Here is an 8,624-nt window from a genome sequence, read left to right on the forward strand (position 1 = left end):
AATGCACCCCAGCTGTGTGCACCGACAAACGAGTCGCCAATTACCGAGTGCAACACAGCTGAGGTGCAGAATCCCACAGATCAAGAAAATAGAGGAGAGAAAGGTGGAGGGGAGACAGATAGTTGGAGTAAACATTACTTGTATTATGTGGTCACAAAATAAAATAACATTATGTTTAACTGACACAGTATCCTAGTCACCGCAGACTACACTGTATTTACTACATCTTGGACTACTGCATGAACGCTCTGGAGTAGCTTCTATGGGAACTATTCCTATCCGCCCCATTCTTTTGACATGACGTAAACGCAGCATTAGCCAAGCTTGCTGTGCTCCAGTCCACCACTTACTGTAATTTGTACATGTGGGAACGTGGATTTGAAAAAATGTTCCGCTACTACTGTTAACTACTATTAAAGCCTGAATTTGGTATACATATGCACTGAACCTAAAGCCCTATACGAAAACTGTTCTGTACAAATATGTGTATTTCCAGTATTCTATTCTATCTCTTTGCAAATATAAACAACATTGTTTGTGCCACTGAAGACACATTTCAAAAAGAAAATGCACTGAATCAAATACATCAATACAGCCAGGCTTTACAAGGAGTTACACAATTATTGATCTATTGGGGTTGGAGAGACTAATAAAATATTTACCTCAAGTAAAAGTTCAGTTACTGGACTTTCACCTAATAAATGGAAGTACTGTACACACACTTTGCTAAGCACTTATTTACAGACTGTACCAATTACATTGCCAATATGCCACGAATGTCACAGCCTTTTTTGACCTGAGTACACGCCCTCGTTCTTCAGTCCATCTGACAGTTCAGTAACGCAGCTGAATGTAATGACCATCTATTTCTCATGGGAGGACTTTCTTAGTGATTCCAGCGTTTCACACTGAATGACATCTCTGTCACTTGTTTATTTGTCAATTTATTATCTTAGGGGCTCATGAGAACCCTTTATGAAAGTGGTCATACTCACTTAAAAGTACAAGTATTTGGATAAGCTTCTCTAAAGCAGATTCTGATTCTGATTCTAGCCTAGTAAAATTTTTTAAAAAGTCGACTTACATAATAAGCTAATTCACACTGCTGTTAACACATTTAATTTCAACCTGAAATGTGAGAAGTTATGCTAAATTCATTTAAATAAATCAGAAGGTGAATAATTATTAAAGAGTTGTATGGTGATAAAATACTACATTAGTTCTTCTTGTTCTTCAAGTCAGTCAAGCTTAACTGACTTACACAGTATGTAATATCAACACAACATTTTAAAATCTATTTTTTGACTAACATGAAAAACTTATTTGTTAATTTTGTATTCAGGGCATTTTAAAGAAGCTTGTGCTTTTACAGAGTGGTGATGTACTTGACAGCTTATTAGCAGTGATGCTCATTAACTTTGAAAAGATGTCGGTGTAAGTTAGGATGCCAGTTTCTGACATGCACTTTTAATGTAACTATGACAGTCTCATCAGTCAGGAACATTGATACGAGCACGATTTTAATGTCATAATATTAATCTGACTTAGTGATTTTAGACAGATGGCTGCCTTGGCAGATGCTCTCTCATGTGTTTCATGTTTTTCCTCATTTTCTCGGTCTTCTACAACCCTTCCCAGATTACCTTTACCAGAAAAGAGTTCCTAACCATTAGGCAACTCACTCCAAACACCTTCTCTCCAGCAGTTCGATTCCTGGTTTGTCCAGTCTACATGTCAAAGTGTCCTTGAGCAAGACAATGAACCCCCAGTTGTGATGACACTGGTGCGTGAATGTGTGAGCTCACTACAGCACCTGGCCAACCAGATCACTAGTGCGGAAATGAAACATCCCAACTCCCTACTCACTGTTCTACGGGATTTTAACAGAGCAAATCTTACCTGCAAACCACCCAAATATAGACAGCATGTCAGTTGTTTCTCCGGGAGCAAAAATACATTGGACCACTGCTACACTAAAAGACACCTATCACTCTGTCCCCTGTGCAGCCCTTGGTCTATCTGATCACTGCATGGTCCATCTCATCCCAACCTATAGGCAGAAATTAAAGCTGCAAAGTCTGTGGTCAAAACAGTGAAGAGATGGACCAAGCAGGCAAAGTCAGAGCTACAGACCTGCTCTGACTGCACAGAGGTGAATGTATTTGAGGCTGCATCTACAGACATGGATAAACTCACTGACACTGCGAAATCATACATCAGCTGTTGTGAGGATGTGTGTGTGCCCACCAAGACCTTCTGCACAGCTTTGTCATGCCAAACAGGAGGCTTACAGAAGTGGGGACAGGATCCTGTACAGACAGGTCAGGAACACAGTGACAAGGGAGATCAAGATAGAAAAGAGGAGCTACTCTAAAAAGATGAAAAGCCAGTTGTCAGCCAACGACCCTTTGTCTGTGTGGAGAGGCCTGAAAAACATCACCAGCTACAGGAACCCCCCATCCACTGTGGAAGACCTGAATGAGTTTTGCTGTAGGTAGAGAAGCAGAACTCCACATTCCTCACCCACCTCACCTCAGACCCAACAGCTGCTCCTCCCACAATCATCTCCTGACCCCTCCTGCCTGAAATTGTGCACCGATCAGCTGGCCCCATCTTCACACTTATCTTCAACAGATCACTGGAACTGTGTGACGTCCTCTGCTGTTTCAAACACTCCAGCATCATCCTGGTTCCCAAGAAACCCTCCATCAGTGGACTGATTGAGTACAGACTGTCACCCTGACATCTGTAGTTATGAAGTGTTTTGAGAGACTGGTGTTGGCCCACCTGAAGGACACCGTAGACCCCCTGCTGGACCCCCTGCAGTTTACCTACTGAGTTAACAGGTACAATGTAGTAATCGTACAACGCAGTCAACATGGCACTACATTACATCCAGCAACACCTTGACTCCCCAGGGACCTATGCATGTGTCCTCTTTGTGGACTTCATCTCAGCATTTGACACCATTATCCTAGACATCCTTTACTCTAAACTGTCCCTGCTCACTATGCTTGCCCACACCTGTCAGCAGCTTTCTGACTAGCTGAGGAAAATCGTATCTAGCACCCTGACAATCAGCACAGGAGCCCGCCCAGGGATGTTTGCTCTCCCCTCTGCTGTTCTCCCTAAACGATTGCACCTCAGGGGACCCCTGTGTTAAACTCCTCAACTTCACAGATGATACAACAGTCATCAGCCTCATCCAAGTCAGTCTACAGATGGGAGGTTGCTACAACTGGCCTTGTGGTGCATTTGCAACAACATGGAGCTGAACACGCTCAAAACAGTGGAGATGACAGTGGACTTCAGGAAGAACCCTCCCACCTTACCCCCCCTCACCATACTTGGCAGCACTGTATCAGCAGTAAAGTCCTACAAGTTCCTGGGCTCCACTATCTCTCAGGACCTGAAGTGGACATCCAACATCAGGACCATCACCAAGAAGGCACAGCAGAGGATGTACTTCCTGCGCCAGCTCAGGAAGTTCGACCTGCCTCAGGAGCTGGTGATACAGCATACAGTTCCTTCCATACAGTTCTACAGAGGAATCATCGAGTCTGTTCTCTGCTCTCCCATCACTGTCTGGTTTGGCTCAGCAACCAAACAGGACAGGAACAGACTCCAGCGGACAGTCAGGGCTGCAGAAAGAACCATCGGTGCCAGCCTGACCTCCATGGAGGACCTGTACACTTCATGGGTCAAAAGGAGGTCAGAGAAGATTGCTGCAGATCCCTCACACCCTGGACACAAACTGTTTGAACAGGTCACTGTATGTCAGAACAACCAGACACTAGGACAGTTTCTTCCCCCAAGACTTCACACTGATGAACACTTAACCCATGACTGTATAATAGAATGACAACCCTCAGTGCAATACCTTGAAAATATGCCTTTGTATATATCTATCTTAAAGCATCCATCTAAACTGTGTACTTATACATTTTATGTTTTATATTTATACTGTAAGTACTTTATTTCAGTTTTTTTATTTTCCTAATGCACATTCCTTTTTCTTGTTTGCACATTCTTTTTCCTTACTTGTTTCCTCATTGCCTTATGGAAGAACATTGTACATGCACATTGACAGCCACAGTACTATCAAATTCCTTGTGTGTTAACACACCTGGCCAATAAAGCTAATTCAGATTTTGATCCTGATATCACTGGGATAATGTATGTCAATGAGCCTTGCTATTGTCTTGCATCAATTAATCATCCACCAGTTCCTTGATGTCCAAACTCGCATCTACCCAAAGCTTCAAAGAATATTTGAAGGTAGAAATGTGATATCCCCTAAGTACTATTCTGAAAAAGTGGCTGCTCAACTGTGGAAACGTCTTAATACATGCCTAGGAGAGGCTGTGATGTGAAAGAGGATTTTGGAATTTCTACTTATTAGATTCATTTGAGCAGCTTCTGGGAGAATGTTTTGGTCAAATAACATAGAAATTTTCTCATTGGTTTATCACCCTTGTAAATCCTTGGAGTGGCTTAGGCCAGACCTCTAGCCTGCAGGCCTGCTAGCTTTGACCTCTTCCTGGTACACTGGGATTGTCAGTTCATCATCCTAGACTACAAAACCATCCTCCATGCCTGTTATCTGAGAGGTCACAGAGCTCTAGAGACTGAAATGAGAAAGAAAAAGCCCTGTGCCTTTAGGTAACAGGCACAAGTTGTTGACTAAAGTGGAATTAATTTGGAAGTAAAGGGTGTGGTGGGGGTATCTTGAGGACAAATCTGTTTCATGATTAGAATCCAAGAAAGCAACAGAAAGAGAATTTTCTGGATTCTGTATTTGCAGTGGCTTCCTGCAGTTAATATAGCTGATTTACCTGATTCACCTTTTTTGAATGGTACCTTTTTATTTGACCACATATCCAGGTCTATTAATGCCTGTGCATTTCACAAGGCAAAAGGGAATGTGTTCGCATGCATGTGTGTGCTGTAGAGGAGGGGTATGATTGAATAATTCATCTACTGTATTTTGTGTGTGTCTGCTACTAGAGCCTCCATTATTGATGTGCTGTGATGCTGCGCACAACACATTGAGTCAATGAAGACCTTAGGGACACATGCACACTGTGTTGAAATTAGAGATGCACCAATACCACTTTTTTCAGACAAAGTATGAGTACTTGCATTTGAGTACTTGCCCATACCGAGTACTTAATGATGCAGTGTATCTACTATAAACTGCAGTAACTTTAGAGACAGTTTTTAATTTCATGTGACTTATTTTCTGATTGTGGGTAAATAGAATATCCTATGCAACAAGAGGCTGTGCAGATTACCTGAAAACTTTCTGTGATAACCAACACTGCACTGCCACCATTCCTATTGACTAACGTGACTGAATTTCTATAGCCTGCTACTCAACATACAGGCATACAGTGGATTTAAACTTTTTTAGGAGTGTGACCCTGTATTAGGATGTAACAATTTCACAACCCCCTGACCAGAACGTTATAGTTTAGGAGCACATATTATCACAGTCAGAAATTTAAGTGTTAAACTGGCAACTGTCTCTGACTCCATCCTGTCCTCTCTGCTGGACACACACCTCCTCTACTGCAGATCAGCCATTCTCATACACAGAATTCATATGTTGTTAAATACATAAAGTTAGCATTTGTTTTATTCCCATTCACACCAGCTCGCTACTAATGAGCACTGTGGTGGTTTTAGCAGAATGAACGGGACCAGGCATTTTTACCACAGGGACAGTGAAGACGTTGCATTTCTGCAAGTTTGTTGTTCTCTTTGTTCAACAAGTGTTTGATTAATTACTCTCTCTATTACTGTTGGTTTTGTTGCACATATCGAGTGTTGACTTCTGTGTAAAATGTGACCTTGTGCCACACAATAGAGAAGCTGAGCTTGCAGCCGGCTTTACCTCATTGGCTTCCCATTGAGTATAGAGTTCAGTTTAAGACTCTGGTATTTGTTTTTAAGGCCATCCACGGCCTGGCTCTGCCTTATTTGTCTGACATGTGTTATGGGTACCGGCCTGTAGCACACGTTAACAGTTACAAGTATCCTGTAATACAGGAAAGAAATGATGAGACAGGGAGACGTGTTTCTTCTTTTCGGTGTTCTCACAAACATCATCAGTTCACTGAACATGGTGCATTGTCCCTTTTTCCAGTATCATAACTACTGTACTTTAGCTGTATCTTTATACAGGTTTCTTGGCTTTACATAGCCACACAAGTCAATACAAACAGTACAACTTCATGTCACTAGTTGGTCCAAAACTGTTTCTCTACAGTTAACTCTTCGAGTATAGTCCGACTATAACAGCACTCTCAATGCACTAACATAAATTTACTATCTAGCAAGACTTGGACTTATAAGCAATTGTGTCAGTAACCAAATCATTGAAGAAAAAAAAACACCTTCTAGCAAGTTAACAGAACAGGCTAAACATGGAGCCAGATGACCTGTGAACTTAAGAGGAGACGTGTGGCCCACTTAGTATCTTGTAGCTAGCATGTTACTTAAGAGAATGATCGAGTGTACCACCGCCATTACTATCGCTCTCGGTGGGCATTAGCTTACTTTCCACGAATACACTGTTAGGTATTTTTAGTCAGATAGATATTGGTTAGATACTTTATGTATTAGAAATGTTTAGAGTAGACAGGGTGTCTGGCTCATGGCTGTTAAATGCTTAGTCATTCTCATGAGTGCTGCAGGATGCTTATGGTCAAGGATAACTAGATAGAAAGGGATGTCAGGAGACAGGATGTTTAATATTATTATTATTATTACGTGTATAACTGTAGCCATAGCCATATTTTCTTATGTTTAATGTCATGACATGTCACTAGAGGTCGTGTTAGAATGTTTTAGCTACACACCACATAATCAACAGACAATCACACATTGATTTTCTTCATGCTTTGACTACTGCTGTGTCCAGCTGCAAAGCCAGCACCGGGAGACGTCACGGTCTGGCGTCTCTCCTGGTAGAATGGGATTAGCCTGAAGGGATATAATGTATAGGCCTGGTGGGTTCAGGGTCTTTCATCTTACATCTGCCTGCGTGCACGTTGGAGGTGCAAGATACCTGAGCGTGAAATGTTAATTTTTACCTGTGTTCATTGAATAAATCAGCACTGTTTTGAAGCTACTTGGACTGCTTCGTCTCTCAGAGTTAGCATGGTAAAAAGAAACGATTGCAACAACACAGAACCATTTTCCCCTAGTTTCACTCTACCACTAACCCTTGAATCATAACATTTGCTTATTGACTCTAGCACTTTTGTGGGGTTTACTTGCTCAAAACTAACCTGTAATACAGGAAAGAAATGATGAGACAGGAAGACATGTTTCCTCTTTTCGGTGTTCTCCGCCATTATGAGGTAATAGCGGTGCCGGTGCTCCCGTCTACAGTCCCTGGAGTAAACAACAAACCCACACTGCCACCTACTGTCAAAAATGGTGCGACTACGGATACAATACCGTATATTGGCATTTCAACTGTACCAAACATCTCTTCAAGAGAAGATAGAATAACTGTTACATGTTTTATATAAAATACACATTCATACAAATGTGGGCACACATTGGTGGGCATCACACATGCTATCAATTTACGTGCCACGAAGAGCCTTGCGCTCTTCAGAACACTAGTTGTCCCGCGATCGCAGTATAAAAAATGGGGTGATCGATCCTTTGCTACATTTGGCCCAAGACTTTGGAATTCCCTTCCCCTAGAGGTGTGATCGAAGACGAAACTAGCGGTTTTTAAGTTGGCTTTATAAACCTTTTTCTTTAGGCAGGCTTTTGAGGCATAAATTGCCTCTCTTCATTTAAGGGTATGTTTATATGTATTGTTGTTTTTATTTTATTTTTTTAAATTTGCTTCGGGTTTCCTCTGGTTCCTATTTATCTGTTGTTTTTATGTTTGCAGTCTTATTTTGACTTAGGATTTTACCTGTCTGTAGTTTTGTTCTGTTGTACAGCACTCTGGGCTCCTATGAGTTGTTGAGTGCTATAGAAATAAAGTTTACTATGATTATTATTTAGAAACTAAACATGCTGCATACGAAGACAAACCAGTCAAATACTTTCAAAGTACTTCGGGACCTCAGGACCACCCAGAAGACACTGCTGTCCTCGTGTTCCAAATCAGAGCAGGCACTGTGGGCCTCATATCTCGTAGCTCAACATATAGCAACAGCCAAGAGGCCACATACAATAGCAGTGGAGCTCATCTTACCTGCAGCCCTGGACATGGTCAGAGAGGTATTAGGCCAGTCAGCAGTGGACAAGTTGAAGACCATACCGCTATCTAATGACACCATAATGCGGCACATTGACATGTCAGCCAAAATAAAACAGACCTCAGCGCGGATTCAGGCCTGCGCTTACTATGCATTGCAGATGGATGAGTCAACAGATATTGCTAATCATGCCATTTCATTTGTTTACGTTACACACGTGGGATGGAGACATACAGGAGCAGTTTCTATGCAGCCAAGACCTCCCCACGTCTACAAAGGCAGAGAACATTTTCAACGCTATTGATTTGTTTTTGGACTCTGTGGGACTGCGTTGGTACAATTGTGTGGGGGTAACAACTGATGGCGCAGCTTCCATGACTGGAAAAAATCTCA

Source organism: Monopterus albus, unplaced genomic scaffold (assembly GCF_001952655.1).
Source record: "Monopterus albus unplaced genomic scaffold, M_albus_1.0 scaffold134.1, whole genome shotgun sequence".
NCBI classification, from domain to species: domain Eukaryota; kingdom Metazoa; phylum Chordata; class Actinopteri; order Synbranchiformes; family Synbranchidae; genus Monopterus; species Monopterus albus.